The sequence below is a fragment of the Loxodonta africana genome, chromosome 26, assembly GCF_030014295.1.
Source record: "Loxodonta africana isolate mLoxAfr1 chromosome 26, mLoxAfr1.hap2, whole genome shotgun sequence".
NCBI classification, from domain to species: Eukaryota; Metazoa; Chordata; class Mammalia; order Proboscidea; family Elephantidae; genus Loxodonta; species Loxodonta africana.
Genome location: NC_087367.1, coordinates 29,838,199 through 29,854,777, shown reverse-complemented (window position 1 = coordinate 29,854,777; position 16,579 = coordinate 29,838,199).

Sequence of the window (16,579 nt, the reverse complement as noted above, 5' to 3'; positions counted from 1 at the left end):
AACTTGGCCTATTTCAGGCCTGGAGCACAGCAGTGATTAACTTTAGCTCCACATATCACTTTTTATTTTTGTTTCTGTTCCAGAGAGATGTTTACAAGCATGAACTTTTCAATACGTTTTCTTTCATCAGTGCTGAAAACACGGTAGGTTTCATTAAATATTTGATTGCTTGGGTTTTAAGAAAGCTGGTCTGTTCTCATATTCCCTTCCAAAAATACTCCTGAGTTTCTCATTAATATGATACCATTTATTGATTGCCAAATATGTGCTAATCACTATATTTGGAGTAAGCGGTAAAATTAAATGAGCTTTAAAATTAGAAAGAGAAGAAAATAGGCAAAAAGTAAACACAACAAACTTGGATAAGTACTTACACCCTGGAAGCTGTAACAGGACAAATGTAAATGCTTTGTGAATCATGACTTATAACTGGATAAGTTACAACTATTGGTCTCTTCCTGTCAGGAGTAAAGGAGTGTGAAGGAAACCAATGACTCAAGGGAGAAATTAGTCCAAAGAACTAATGGACCACATGAACCACAGCCTTACACAACCCAAGACCAGAAGAACTAAACGGTACCTGGCTACCACTACCACTGCTCTGTCTGGAATCACAACAAAAGGTCCTGGGCAGAGCAGTAGAAAAATGTAGGGCAAAAAATAAAATTCACACACACACACAAAAAAAGACTTAGTGGTCTGACAGACACTGGAAGAACCCCCAAGACTATGACCCTAAGATACTGTCTGACCTGAAGCAGAAGCCATTCCTGGAGACCACCTTTCAGCCAAACCATAAAAAAGGCCCATAAAATAAACAGTAATACCTGAGAGGAACATGCTCCTTAGAACAATCAATTATGTGAGATCAAAACAGCAGTGTTTGCCCAAAAGCAAAGATGAGAGGGTAGGAAGGGGTAGAAAATTAGGACAAAAGGAAATGGGGAATCGAGAACAGAAATGGAGAGAGTGCTGACACATTGTGAAACCAAGGCCATGAAACTATAGAAAGTGAATCTATTTTGCTCTTTGAACTTTCACCTAATGCTCAATACAAAAAAAAAGAGAAGAAAAACTGGATAAAAGGTGTAGCCATGGGATAAAGTCAAGGAATAGGAACTGTCCAAGGAAAGAAATCGTTAAAAAAAAAAATGGCGGCTTGAGGGAGCACTAGAGAAATATGAGTACACATTAGTTCGGTTTGCTGGGAATATAGAGTGGAGGACATAAGGTCGGTCAAATCTAATGTGCTCTGCTTTAAACTGGAAAGAATTTCCACTGATTCTTTCCAGGTAGACATATTTAGCTGATTGTGTATCCAGATTCTAAACACAATTTTTATGTGAATACTTATAAATCCTCATATTATCAGTCAGGAGTATCATATATCTCTACTCCCTCATGACCCAAGATTTGTGATATCTCATGAATGATGTAATTACTGTAAAATATTTTCTAATATTTAGCATAGTATTGACCATGCTACTGATTAAGTACATTATTTAAAATGTGTTGTCTGATTTAGGAGAATAATTAGTCTTTAGTCTATTTATTTTTTAAATATATATTTTTATAGATCACATATGAGTTTGAACAAATTTCTCATAATATTATTCACCAGATTACTGTATCCTTTTTTCTAGACATCTTATTTTTACAAACACTGACTAATTATATATATAATATATATATGTATGCAAATATATGCAAATACCTTATAATGCTCCCCCCCAAAAAAAAAATTGCTGTTGAATTGATTCTGACTTATGGCAATTCCATAGGTTACAGAGTAGAATAGCTTCATAGGGTTTCTGTGCTGTCATATTTACGGAAGGAGATCCTCAGGCCTTTCTTTCTCAGCACTCACGGGTAGGATTAAAACGCCAACATTTAGGTTAAAAGTCATCGCAAACATTTGCACCACCCACATACATGATATTTTAAAAATCCATATCTGTGAGTAGATAATGCCAGAGTCACTTTTGAAATTAATTGTGTGTTTGTTTTACATGTACACAATGCTGTGTATCTCTGAAACTTGATCAGTGGAAGGCACTTCATAGAATTGCAGACACAGATGATGAGAAATTATTTCCTATTGCAAAAGAAGAGGGTAAAGAACATAAATACACTTTTAGGAGAATATGTGTATCACTTATGTGTTTGTGAGTGTGAACTGAAAAAGTTCAGTTATTTTCAGAAAATTTGACTAATAACACACATTTAAAATCACCAAAGGTTATTGGGAAAGTTTACAAAAGTTTTCTCTCAAATCAAGTGAAATATCCTCTCTCTAATGAATTTCAGATATTTGATTCTGAGTAATCTGAACAGTCACCACCTAAACTTCACTAGTCAATACCCAGGAACATACTGATATTTTTTCTTTTCTGTTTAGTTAAAAGTAAACTGAAAAAAGAAGAAGAAGAGGAAGAGAGAGGAAAGAGAAGTGGAAAGGGGAAGAGGAATAGGAAAGTGAAAGGAGGAAACAGAGGGGGAGGAAAAATAAAAAGTATTCAGCTTCTTAAACCAAAAACTACAAAAAAAGTTTTCAATGGTGTTGCCCCAAGTATGTCAAGTGGTTTTAATACATAAACTAAGCAATTAAACTTAAAGTAATAGTGTTAATATTCCTAGAGAAACAAAATCCCAAGCTTAATCTGTCAAAAATAATACAAATAGGACTTTGTCACTCAGTCACCGAAGGCCCTAAAAACCAAAAAAAAAAAAAAAACAAACCCATTGCCATGGAGTCAATTCTGACTCATAGACTTAAAGACTCGTAGTGACCCTATAGGACCCTATAGTACAGAGTAGAACTGCCCCGTACAGTTTCCAAGGAGCACCTGGTAGAACAGATGACAGTGTTTCTCTTGGCTGAGAACATTCCTAATAGTACTAATTACCATCTTGAATACATGCTCGCTGGTAAAAGATTGGTAGAAAGTCTGCTAGGCTCTGCAATTCTGTCTGTACAGGTCCCTGGAATCTGATATGTTTTAATGTTCTGTTCCTTCTAATTTACTACAGGCCCTTTACATGACTGTGAAGTCCCAGAGTATAAGTTCTGCCCCTTACTTGTTTATAGGATCATAGAAAACACGATGTTCATCATTGTTTTCCTTACTTAGAAACTGCACTATGATATAGATTTCTTTTTGACAGTTTTTTTTGTTTAAATACTTTTCCTTGGAATCTGTGTCTTAATCACATCCTTTGAGAATTTATTTTGGAAAAAAAATCTCTCCAACAACATTAATGCACCTGAGTAAGTGTGTACAAGGTTGTGAAGGAGCTAGTCGTTAAAGTGTAAAGAGGCAAGACAAGGCAAATGGATTGAACTAGTTCTTTATCCTGTGTACATTTATTTGGGTAGGCAAAGAGAGAAGATGAGTGTGTGTGTGTGTGTGTGTGTCTGTTACCTTTGTGTTTGGACTGTTTCTGTCTACAGAGAAAAAAAATGAACACTTACATTAAAAATAAAATATAGTGTAAAGGGACCTATACTGGAATCAGAAGTCTCGGCCTCCATTCCTTAGTCCATCATTAACCAATTATGCCAATTATGATTCATCTGACAGTGCTTGAATGATAATGCTTGAACTTGACCCCAGATCTTCTGACTGCAGGTGATAAAGTAGCTTTAACTAATTGCTTGACAAATCTGCTATTGTATGTATATAGCTCCGAAATGAAGGACTGAAAAAAGGACTAAACCTTGTGGACCTCTCTCTGGATTAGGAGTGGTTCATATCTAATATCTACCTCTCAATATATATTCCCTCAGTCAAATCATATAGCCCTATTGTGTCGCATTTGCTAATCTATAAAATGAATTTGAAAAAAAATCTTTTAATTGCAGCAATAGCTAGACAGTGAAAGGCCAATGTAGAAAATACCCACAAGCATTTTGGCCAACATCCTCCCATGTGGGACAGACTTTTAGCTGGAATTTTACAAAAATCTCTTATAAATTCAGCACAGAAAGGTATTTTCTCTCTTTAACCATAAACCTGTCCTCATTCAACTAGTGATGTTAAAGACTAATGAAACAAGGTTAAGTTGAAATTTGCCCATTCATTCTCTGTCAATGAATAAGAAAACGCTCTAAGAGCTTTATGTGTATTAGCTCATTTAACCCACATGACAACCTACAATATAGCTGCTATTATTATCCCCATTTTACAAATGAGTGAACTGTGGTACAAAGAGGTATAACTTGCCCAAAATCCCACAGCTACCAAATAATGGAGTGAGAATTTGAATTCACATAGTCAGGCTCACTTAAAGTCACATTAAAACCTTAGAGTCACATGGAATTCAACTGTATGCATTATTGTTCTTTTTTAACCAGTGTAATACCTCTTATTTGTCAACTCCTTCACACCCCTGATAAAACCCCCTTAACTCAGGGCCGCTCATATGCCTGAGTCATCAACTGTCTACTTGATCTCTCTCCTTACTTGCACTATCCTTCCCGCAATCAGTTTCACACAAAGCAACCAATTTGGTCTTTTAAGAATCAGGTCTCCTCGACTCAAAAACCTTTCAGAGTTCTCTTCGATCTTTCAAGTAAGTCTGAACTTTTTAATCTAGTGCTCAAAGCCTTCCCATATGTAATCAACCTATATTTTTCCCATCTGCAAATCAATGAAAATACAGCTCTGAAATTGAAGTGCTTGGCAGTTCCTGAAAATGTTTTGTCCTCTCACACATTATGTGTTTGATCATGCCATACCATAGAAATATCTCCTTTTCTCAGACTCTAGTTCTGTCACTTGGACTCTACATCTGACTTAGGATGCAAATTAATGTCTTTTTGACTATCAGATTTTCCTCTGATCCCCTTAGCCTGGAGGTTGTTTCAACTTCTCTGAAGAAATTTTGGCATAAAGTGCATGGTTTTCACAGTGTAGTTATATAAAAAATAGGTAAGTTTGTGTATGTGTGTGCGTGTGTGTGTGTGTGTTTGCTTATATTCATGAGTGTTTATTCCAATGAATCATTTCTTGGACTTTAAGATTCATATTCCACACATTTTTGTATCATCCATGATGCATACGAATATACTTGGATAAACTAACTCAATAAATATATGTTGAATGTGCTAATGAATGACTCAGTCAACTGTGCTAGCACTGATAGTTTACTCCCAACATAATTTAATTGTCTATTCATTTTACTGATCTCATAAGAATCTGTTAGCTCTTTGAATAGGGTATTAAACAAGTAAAAAGAGAAAAAAGCAGACCTTGGAAAACAGAGGGAACTAAAATAGCATTTTTCATTGATAGTTACTGCAGAAGCCATATATCTACAAAGACATATCCTTATCTCAGTTCTACCAAAACATTTTTGACATATTAAGAGACTTTAATAAAGATGGTAGCCATCAATTAAACAATCAACTCTAACACTGAGAACAAAAATGACAGAATCCATAGTCATTGATCTTTAAATGAAAGCAGTCATTTGACAAACATAACTATTAAGTTTCAGGGGAGTGAAATTGAGAATTTTGTGTCCTCTAAGAAAGTCAAGATCTGAGAGTAATCACAGATTTAACAATTCATTTAGGAATGTGTTATATATATCACACTGTCCACTATGAACTATGCATCAATGTGTATATATTTGTGTATGCACAATATTTATAATCAAATTTTATTTGAATATTCAAAAATAAACACACACTCTGTTGCATGCAGACAGGGTAAGAACACCTAAGAAATATACAGGGAGACTCAGGAAGCAGCCATAACTGGCACCAGACACCTTTGTTGCATTGTTCTCAACACTTTGTGACAGACACTTTGTCCAAGAATGACAGCATTTCATAACCATTGTAAGATTAAAGTGCCAACACTGTTCATATATGTCCACAGAGTAGAAAAATTCAATAAAAATCCCTAATAGTGAGATACGAGTTAGGCTTAAAGATGCCAAGTTTTGCTCTTGAGGGTTGCGGCCAATAGGGAAGGCCCCAGGCTGACCCACAGGGCACAGATTCCTAAGCGCTCACTTATTCTAGAGCCTTTCAGAATTTGGGGGATTTTTTTTAATATCCTTCTTCTTTCTTAGGGGGTGGAAGGATGGTGTCGGGTTCAATAGTGATGCATAACTCATCCTGATATATAACCCGAAAATGTTCAGATAACTCATGGCACTGCTTTTATTGAATAATGTGTCAAAACCACAATCAGACTTAGAAAATATAGTTCTGCTTATTTCACTGAGATTTTAAATTGGAACATTCAGAACTGAGACTGTTCATTAAGCTTTATTTGAGAAGCAGTGGGGAAGTTTCAGACTCTCACCACAGCTCATTTTACATATAAATATATGTAATGTGTATGTGTGTATGTATCTTCTCAAATCCTGTAATTTTTTAAATCTTTTATGATTCTCTTATTTCAAAATGTTATATGGGAGAAGTAACTAATTATTACCTATTAGTTAATTATATAATAATAATAGCTATTACCCATTAACTATGTTGTGATCTATCTTAGTAGGTGAGGTAGGCAGCAATCTAGCAGGTATATGATGGAAGAGATATGATGAAACTGATGGAGATCACCTCTCATGGGAAGATGAGAGGAAAATCCCTGTATGAAAGCCAGCTGAAATAGCAACAAAATGCCTTGAAAACCTGGAGGTGTCTTCAGACCAGTAAAATGTATGTATCCATTTGACTGGGCCATGATTCCCGGTATTGTGTGATTTTCCTATATGTTGTAAATCCTGCCTCTATGCTGTTAATGAGGGAGGATGGGTAGCAGTTGTGTTAGTGAGGCAGGACTCAGTCTACAAAATTGGATTGTGTTTTGAGGCAACCTCTTGAGATATAAAAGAAAGAAGCCAGCACAGAGACGGGGGACCTCATATCACCAAAAAAGCAGTGCCGGGAGCAGAACATGTCCTTTGGACCCAGAGTCCCTGTGCAGAGAAGCTCCTAGTCTGGGGGAAGATCGACAAGAAGGCTGACAGAGAGAGAAATCCTTCCCCTGGAGATGACACCCTGAATTTGGACTTTTAGCCAACTTCACTGTGGGAAAATAAACTTTGTTAAAGCCATCCACTGTGGTGTTTCTGTTATAGCAGCACTAAATAACTAAGACACATAGGGAGAGATAGGTACTGTAATCCCTACTTAATAGATACTGTAGAACATGAAAAAATATCCAAATTTATATCAGAAAACCTAGTGGTGTAGTGGTTGAGAGCTACATCTGCTAACCAAAAAGTCGGTAGTTCAAATCCACCAGGTGTTCTTTTCAAACTCTATGGGGCAATTTTCCTCTGTCCTAAAGGGTCACTATGAGTCAGAATCAACTCAATGGCAATGGGTTTGGGTTTTTTGGTATATTATATCTAAGACAATGAGACAATGGAATGATATCTTTCTCTCTCTCCCTCTTCTACACACACACACACACACACACACACACACAAATTGTAAAATAGAACAAATATTAAAAGACAGATCATAAGATCAAAATTTAGCTAAATTACATCAGATTAAAACTGTGTGTTCTAAGAATTAAAATGAAGTTTGGCAAAGATCAACGTATTAAATTTCAGCAAACTTCACAAGTGTTGGAATACAAAAGTGTTGTTAGTAGCAGAACATAAAAAAGGACAAAAGAGTTTACATTTCCAGAAGCTCAGTGAGATTCAAGAGTGTAATGTGCCTGTTGAAATTTATTGGAATTTTGGCTGCATTAAGAGCAATACAACATCTGGAGCAAAGGATGAGTCGATCTGCTCTACTTTAAAAAAAAAAAAATCAATCATAAGCTATTTTATTGTGTAAAGTTCCATTTGGCATATTTATAAACAGATGTACAAAAACTGGGCACTCTCTGATGAGAGCTATTGGAACATTAAAAGATCTAAAACTCCATGAGTTGGAGCAGTTGAAGAAACTGGGAATGTTAAACTTAGAAGAAATAAAACTCAAGATAAATTGGTAATTCTGTATTTCAAAGATTGTCATCTGAATAATTGTTTAAGGAAATGTCTGCTGTCTATAGTAAAAATAAAAGAGAAAAAAATGTTCATTTCAAATAATATAGGTTAAAATACTGCAGATTGAATAAAGACTTACATGTAAAACCAGCACACAAATAAAATATACATAAATATCTATGATTCTGGAGGAAAATAATTTCTTAAAACACAAAAGGAAAGGGCAATACATAATGGAACAAAGTATGAAATTTGACTACATAAAATTAAATAAATGTACTACAAAATCTAAACAAGTGACAGACAACAAGATGTCATTCACACTGCCTATCACTGAGAAAAGATTAGTATCAAAATACAGAGAGAGCTTCCTTGAATCAATAAGAAGGTACCATACAGTCCAATATGAGCAAGTATATTAAATAGTATTTCACATAAGAGGAATGTCATTAGAAAAATAAATATATGCAGCTTTATGCTTAACCAGGAAACTGAAAACTGAAACAACAGGGAGATAGTATACAACATCCATACAATTGAAAAAATGTTAATAAATTGTCAATTATTCTCAACAATGTAGGGTAACAGGAACTCTCATACACTCCTGGGGGATATAAGATTTACTGGGAATATTGTAGAGATTTTCACAATTTCCAATAAAATTGAAACTACTTCTATTAGCCCAACAATTCCACAGGCATAGCAATATTCATGGCACCATCATTAGTTAGAAGCTTAGTGGAAACCACTTAAGTGCACATCTATAGGGAAATGGATTGATAAGGCATTCTATAATTACACAACCTGCTACTACCTAAAGGTTAAAATGAATAAATGAACTATAACTATATATGTCAGCATTGGTAAATATCAAAACAAGAACAGGCAATAGATGAAAAAATATACCTATGGTACAAGAGCATTTGCATTAATAAAGTAAAACTATATTTTTATGGATTCATAAGTATATGTTAAAGTACAAAACCAAACCCACTGCTGTAGAGTTATTTTTCACACATAAGGACCTTGTAGGACACAGTAGAACTGCCCCACAGGGCTTCTTTAAGGAAGCAGACTGCCATGTCCTTCTTCAGTGGAATGGCTGGTGGGTTCAAACTATAGACCTTTTGGATAGCAGCAGATTGTTTTAACGACTTAGCCACCAGGGCACCTTAAAGTACAAAAACATAGACTAAAATAATACTCATCAAATCTATCATCATGTTTTTCTCTAGGGAGTGAGTGACAGGAACGGATCTGGGGAGAGCTATACAGAGAATTTCACCTTATTTCTATTCTTTCTTTTATGTTGAAATTAATTTGAAGCAAATATGAAAATTCGCTGATCTTGGCTGATTCTGAGTGATGAATGTAAGAATTTTGCATGTTATTTTCTTGACATGTATATTATTTACATTTATTTTTCTTAAAAAATTGAATGTATAGTTTAAAAGTGATCCATCTGATCTCAAAGAGTGAAATGAGAAGGAATGGTAATATATGATATATATCAGGTCAAAAATTCTCATAAATGGAAAGGATTGCCAAAAGGAATCGTAAATCCTTATCCTGGAGATTTTCATAAGGACTTTTGGCCAAAACAGTGGAATCAGATAGTAGGTTAGACTAACTGAATTTCAAGATTCCTACAAACCCTAACATATATAATCAAAAATGTGTGCTAGATTCTAAAATATTATTTTATAATTAACTATTTATTGCTTATTTTTCTTTTCCTACATTGCTTCACATAAATATTTTACTTACTATTGTTTTTAAATGAAATTTAAGTTTTTACTCCCAATATAAGGGAAATGGAAGCTTTCAAATCTCAAGAAACTACAAACTAGCTAGGCCTTTTAATTCCCAACCACACCATGACTCTTGGATTCACCGTCATCAGTTGCTTCTGCATTTATGGCTCTCAGGGAGGTAGCTACATAGTGGCATAATTGAGAATTTTGCATCTCAACATTTAAATACGGACAAGCAATCAGACTTTGAATTACTTGTCTGTCACTCTTCACTGAGTTTACTTGACTTTTTTTGACTCAGTCCTTTCAATTTCTCTCTGAATGTCTTTGGGAAATACTACTGTGGCATTCAGTCAGCCAGGAGAGCTTAACTAACAAAGAGCTTGTCGGTTTTCTTCACGGAGATGAAAAGCTGCATTGAAGACCATGATGGAAACCAGCTAGCTAGAGGGAGCTGCTACCACTGATTCATTTCTTACATGGCCCAGAGATGGCAGTGAATTTCATAGGATCAGAGGTGGAAGGTGAAAGTCAATTCAGCTGATGGGTAAAAAAACTGTAAGAGGGAGAAAAAGCCACTCGGGATATTCTTTAAAATCATTGAGTGTCTTTTATCCTTTTCATCCCAGAGGCTTCTTGTTCAAGAGTTGTCTACCTGTGCTTATGTGGGCAGAAATGAACAAAGAACAAATAAGAGAATATGCTGCCTCAAGAGCTGCAACCCAGCCCCTGGACAGGAAAGCAGGCCACAGGGGCCAGACGCCTGATGCTGCTCAGCAGCTGGCAGGAGAGGAAGCCTAGCAGGAGTTGAAGGGCAGCATCTTCAGTTTTAGGGAGTATTGACACATGTCCCTGGAAAGAATCATGAAGCAGATTCACCTCCTCAATGAAGCAGAGGTAGGGCACATGCTACTAGCTCATCTTTAATTCACTTAACATCAAGACTGAGTCTGATTGTAAAATGGAAAGTGAATGCAAAAAACTCTAGAATTAACAAAATGAGTACCCTTAGAGAAAAAAAAAAAGTGAATTCATTTTCTGTTTTTTCATATCCTTGCATTGGTCACCAAATATCAGACTATTTACTCAAATTTTATTATATTGGCATTTTACTCCATGGAAACCTTTCTAGAATTCTGTGACAAGAGGAAGGTATCTATGATTTGGATAGGAGGACATCATTGTCTCGTTTCCAATAACTTAAAGAGATTGGAAAGGCAGGTGTTGTTATTGTGTTTTTACAGAAAAAGTAATTGAGACACCAAGGCAAGAAATTTCATTTCCTTGGTCACTGAAAGAATTAGTAATGAGTTCTTATCCTAGAATCCTGACCTCGGTAAAGATGTGAGATTTTATTGTTTTACTTTACTGCAACACTATTGCTAATTTAAATAGGAGACATTTGTCACAAACCGACATTTACAGGGACCAGACAAATAATATAAATGTCTGCAGGGTGAAGTATCTGAACAACTGGAGTGCAAGCTAAAGACAATTCATTCATATTCTGTTTTTAACAATGCACAGGCTGAACAAATTGTGTATATATATATATATATGTACATATACATAACAATGTTTGTAAGGATGGCGCAGTATTTCGTTCTGTTGTGCATAGGGTTGCTATGAGTCAGAACCAACTGGACAGCACCTAACAACAACAACAAATATATATATATATATATATATAGTGCCCTGGTGGTTAAGGACTTGGCTGCTAACCAAAAGATCAGCAGTTTGAATCCACCAAACCAAACCAAAAAAAAAAAAAACAAATCCAGTGCCTTCGAGTGGATTCCGACTCATAGTGACCCTGTAGGGCAGAGTAGAACTGCCCCATAGAGTTTCCAAGGAGCGAGCACCTGGTGGATTCAAACTGCCGACACTTTGGTTCGCAGCCCTAGCACTTAACCTCTACACCACCAGGGTTTCCACCAGCCTGTTGGAAACTCTAAGGGGCAGTTTTACTCTATCCTATAGGGTCTCTATTAGTTGGAATGTATTCAACAGCAATTTTTTTTTTTTTTTTTAATATCTGTGTGTGTATAGGAAACCCTGGTGGTGCAGTGGTTAAGTGCTACGACTGCGAACCACAGGGTCGGCAGTTGGAATCTGCCAGGTGCTCCTTGGAAACTCTATGGGGCAGTCCTTCTCTGTCCTATAAGGTCGCCATGAGTCGGAATTGACTCGAAGGCACTGGGTTTTGGTTTGTGTGTGTGTATACACATATGTATATATATGTTGTTGTTAGGTCCACTCCTGTCAGTTCTAACTCATAGTGACACCAGGAACAACAGAATGAAACACTGCCTGGTCCTGCCCATCCTCAAAATCATCGCTATATTTGAGCAAATTTTTGTAGCCAGTGTGCCAAGCCATCTCTTTGAGGCAATTTCTCTTTTTCGCTGACCATGTGCCTTACCAAGCATGATATCCTTCCCCAGGGACCTGTCCCTTCTGATACATTGTCCAAATTGTGTGAGACAAGTCTTTCCATCTTAGCATCTAAAGAGCACTGTAGCTGTACTTTTTCCAAGACAAATGTGTTAGTTCTTCTGGCAGTCCATGATGTATTCAATATTCTTTACCAACACAATAATCCAAAGGAATCAATTCTTCTTAGTTCTTCCTTATTCATAGTGCAGCTTTCACACACTTATGAGGCAGTTGAAAATACAACCTCTTGATTAGGTACACCTTGGTCCTTAGGGCAAATCTGCTGTGAAAGACTACTTTGGTTTTGAACACTTTTAAGGAGGTCTTTCACAGCAGATTTACCCAATGCAATGTGTCCTTTGCTTCTCAGACAGCTGCTTCCATGGGCATTGGTTGTGGATCCAGGTAAAATGAAATCCTTGACAACTTCAATCTTTTATCTGTTTAGCATGATGTTGATTATTGGTCCATTTATGAGGATTTTTGATTTCTTTATGTTGAGGTGTGATTCATACTGAAGGGTTTTCATCCTTACTGATCTTCATCAGTAAGTTCTTCAAGTCCTCTTTGTTTTCAGCAAGCAAGACTGACTGTGTAATCTACATATTGTAGGTTGTTAATGAGTCTTCCACCAACGCTGATGCTGCAGTTTTCTTCACATAGTCCAGATTCTTGGTTTATTTGCCCAGCATACATACTGAATAAGTATGGTGAAAGGATACAATGCTGATGCACACCTTTCCTGATTTTAAACCACACAGTACCCCCTTGTTCTGTTAGAATCACTGTCTCTTAGTCTATGTACAGGTTCTGCATGAGCACAATTAAGTGTTCTTGAATACCCATTCTTTGAAAGCATTACCCATATTTGTTACGATCCACACCATCAAATGCCTTTGCATGGTCAATAAAACACAGGAAAGTATCTTTGTGGTATTCTGTTTTCAACCAAGATCCATTTGACTTCAGCAATAATATCCCTCATTCCACATCCTCTTCTGAATCCTGTGGATGTACTGCTGCAACCTCTTTGAACAATTGCTACTGCAATCTCACGAGTTAGAGCCACCTGCCACAAACAGCCAATTCTTGAGACAGGGTGAGGTGGGCAGCAAGAGCTTTATTATGTAAGCTTGTATACGGAGACAGAGGGGAATGATCTCCTCCTAAAGCTGTCTGCAGTCCAGCTAGGGTTTTACAGGAATAAGGGGACATGGGTGTTAGGAACTTGTGGAATGTCCATTCTCTTTCTGTGTGGTTTAGGTGATCACGCCTCAAAAGCATTGATCTTTCCCTCCCATTATCCCATCAGCCCAGGGGTTACTGGCACCATCCTGATGAGCGACGTCCTGTTTGACAGAATTAGATTGATATCACTTTTTTCCACGGTCTTAGGGGAAACATCAGTTAACATTTAACTTTTAGAGGAGGTAACAGCAGAATCATACTTGGACACAGAGACAGGCTAAGGAAAGGAAAAATGTGTATGTTCTGTTCAAGATATGGCTGAGCAGCCTGTCCCACTATTTTCAGCAAAATTTTACTTGAGTGTCATATTGTTTGATGATTTCTGCATTGAGTTGCATCACCTTCCTTTGAAATGGGCACGAATATGGATCTCTTCCTGGCAGAATGTGTGAACGCTTTCAACGTTGCACTCTTTTATTGAAACATCTCAGTTGATATTCTGTCAATTCCTGAAGGCTTGTTTTTTGCCAATGCATTCAGTGCAACTTGGACTTCTTCCTTCAATACCATCAGTTCTTGGTCGTACACTACCTTCTGAAATGATTGAACATAAATCAAATCTTTTTGGTACAGTAACTCCATTCATATATTCCATTCATCTTCTTCTGACACTTTCAAGTCATTCAATATTTTGCCCACAGACTTCAGTATTATAACTCGAGGCTTAAATTTTTTCTTTAGCTATTTCAGCTTGAGAAAAGTTAAGTGTGTTCTTCCATTTTGGTTTTCTAACTCCAAGTCTTTGCACCTTTCATTATAATGCTTTACTTTGTCTTCTCAAGCCACTCTTTGAAATCTTCTGGTCAGCTATTTTGCTTCATTATTTCTTCAATTTGCTTTAGCTGCTCTACCTTTGAAAGCAAGTTTCAGAGTCTCTCCTGACATCCGTTTTGGTTTTTTCTTTATTTCCTGTCTTTTAATGACCTTTTGCTTTCTTCATGTATGATGTCTTTCATGTCATCCGACAACTCATCTGGTCTTCGTTCATTAACGTTCACTGTGTCAAATCTTTTCTTGAGGTGGTCTCCAAATTCAGGTGGGATATACTCAAGGGCTTACTTTGGCTCTCATGGACTTGTTTGAATTTTCTTCAGCTTCAACTTGAACTTGCGTATGAGTAATTGATTGCTTCACAGTCGGTCCCTGGTCTTTTTCTGACTTGTGATATTGAGCTTCTCCATCATCTCTTTCCACAGATGTAAACGATTTGATTCCCATGTATTTCATCCTGTGAGGTTCATGTGTATAGTCACTGTTTATGTCATTGAAAAAAAGTATTTGCAACGAAGAAATCTTTGTCTTGCAAAATTCCATCACGAAGTCTCCCATGTCATTTCTAGCACCAAGACCATATTTCCCAACTATAGGCCCTTCTTCTTTGTTTTCAACTTTTGCATTCCAATGACCAGTAATTATCAATGCATCTTGACTGCATGTTTGATCAATTTCAGACTGCAGAAGTTGGTAAAAATCTTCAATTTCTTCATCTTTGGCCTTAGTGTTTGGTGCATAAACTTGAATAATAGTTGTATTACCTGGACTTCCTTGTAGGTGTATGGATATGATCCTATCACTGACAGCATTGTACATCAGGATAGATCTTGAAATGGTCATTTTGATGGTGAATGCAATGCCACTCCTCTTCAATTTATCATTCCTGGCATAGTAGACTATGATTGTCGGATTCAGAATGGCCAATACCAGTCCATTTCAGCTCATTAATGCCTAAGATATCAATCTTTACTCATTCCATTTCATTTTTGAGGGCTTCCAATTTTCGTAGATCCATAATTTGTACATTCCACGTTCCAATTACTAATGGATGTTTGCAGTTGTTTCTTCTCATTTTGAATCATGCCACATCAGCAAAATAAGTTCCCTAAAGCTTTACCCCCTCCATGTCATTAAGATCATCTCCGCTTTGAGGAGGCAGCTCTTCTCAGCTGTTTTGAGTGTCTTCCAACCTGAGAGGTTCATCTTCCAGCACTATATCAATGTTCCACTGTTATTCATAAGGTTTTCACTGGTCAATTTTTTTTTTTTTTTTTTTAGAAATATATCACCAGGTTCTCCTCCCTAGTCTGAATCTGGAAGATCTGCTAAAACCTGTCTACCATGGGTGAGTGTGCTGGTTTTTGAAATACTGGTTTCTGAAATATATATATATATATATATATATATATATATGCACACACACATATATGTTCCTAAATAAAAACATTTTCATTCATTATGCATGTCTAATTTTTTTAAATTATATGTATTCCATTACGAAAATGTAATACATATATTATAAAATGTAGGTATTTCTTCTTATGTAGTAGTCTGAATAATTGGTTATTATTATAAACTTTATTTTGATGTTGATACATTATGGAAGATTAGATCTGAATTTGCAATGACGAAAACCAAATAAACATCACTACCAACAAAACAACAAAAATAAATTTTGGATTTGTTATATGAAAACAACAAATAATCCTGATGAAAAAATATGAAGTCTTTTCACATTACAGTTTCTGAAACATTTTTGACTGAATCTAAATTTTTATTATGCATTTCCGGAGGACAAGATGACCTAGGGTACACAAAGAACAAGAAAGAAAATTAAGACGAAAGATGGGAGAAAGGCAGCAAGACCTGCATTTAGCAACAGCAGTCCTGGGGTTCCTAAATGGATTCTTTAAATTAAAATGCATTTGAGAGTGAAGGCGGTGTTCTTTAATAAGTATTCTGAGATCACAGCTGTGACCTGGAAAGTATGGTGCATGCCACTTAAGTGGACCATTAATGTTTTCATGAGGGAGCAACACTTTTCCATTTAATCCTGGATAGCAATGGTGGGAACACTCCTATCTGCCTCTGTGTAAGAATAAAAGATCAAATAAAGCCCTGTGGGAAGGATGAGAGTGTTGAATTCACCTTTTTTTTTTTTTTTTAATTTATTTCACTTGTTAGTAGACTAAAAAAAGAAAAAAAAAATAGTCTGCATTAAAAAATCAGTTCTTGAATCCAATATGAAGCCTACAAGATCTATTTATCCTAGCATAATTTTCTTAGTAAACTTAAACTCTTCGTTAGGTGTCCACTGCCACTTTGAAGCCCTGGTGGCACAATGGCTAAAAGCTAAGGCTGCTTACCAAAAGGTTGACAGTTCAAATCCACCAGTC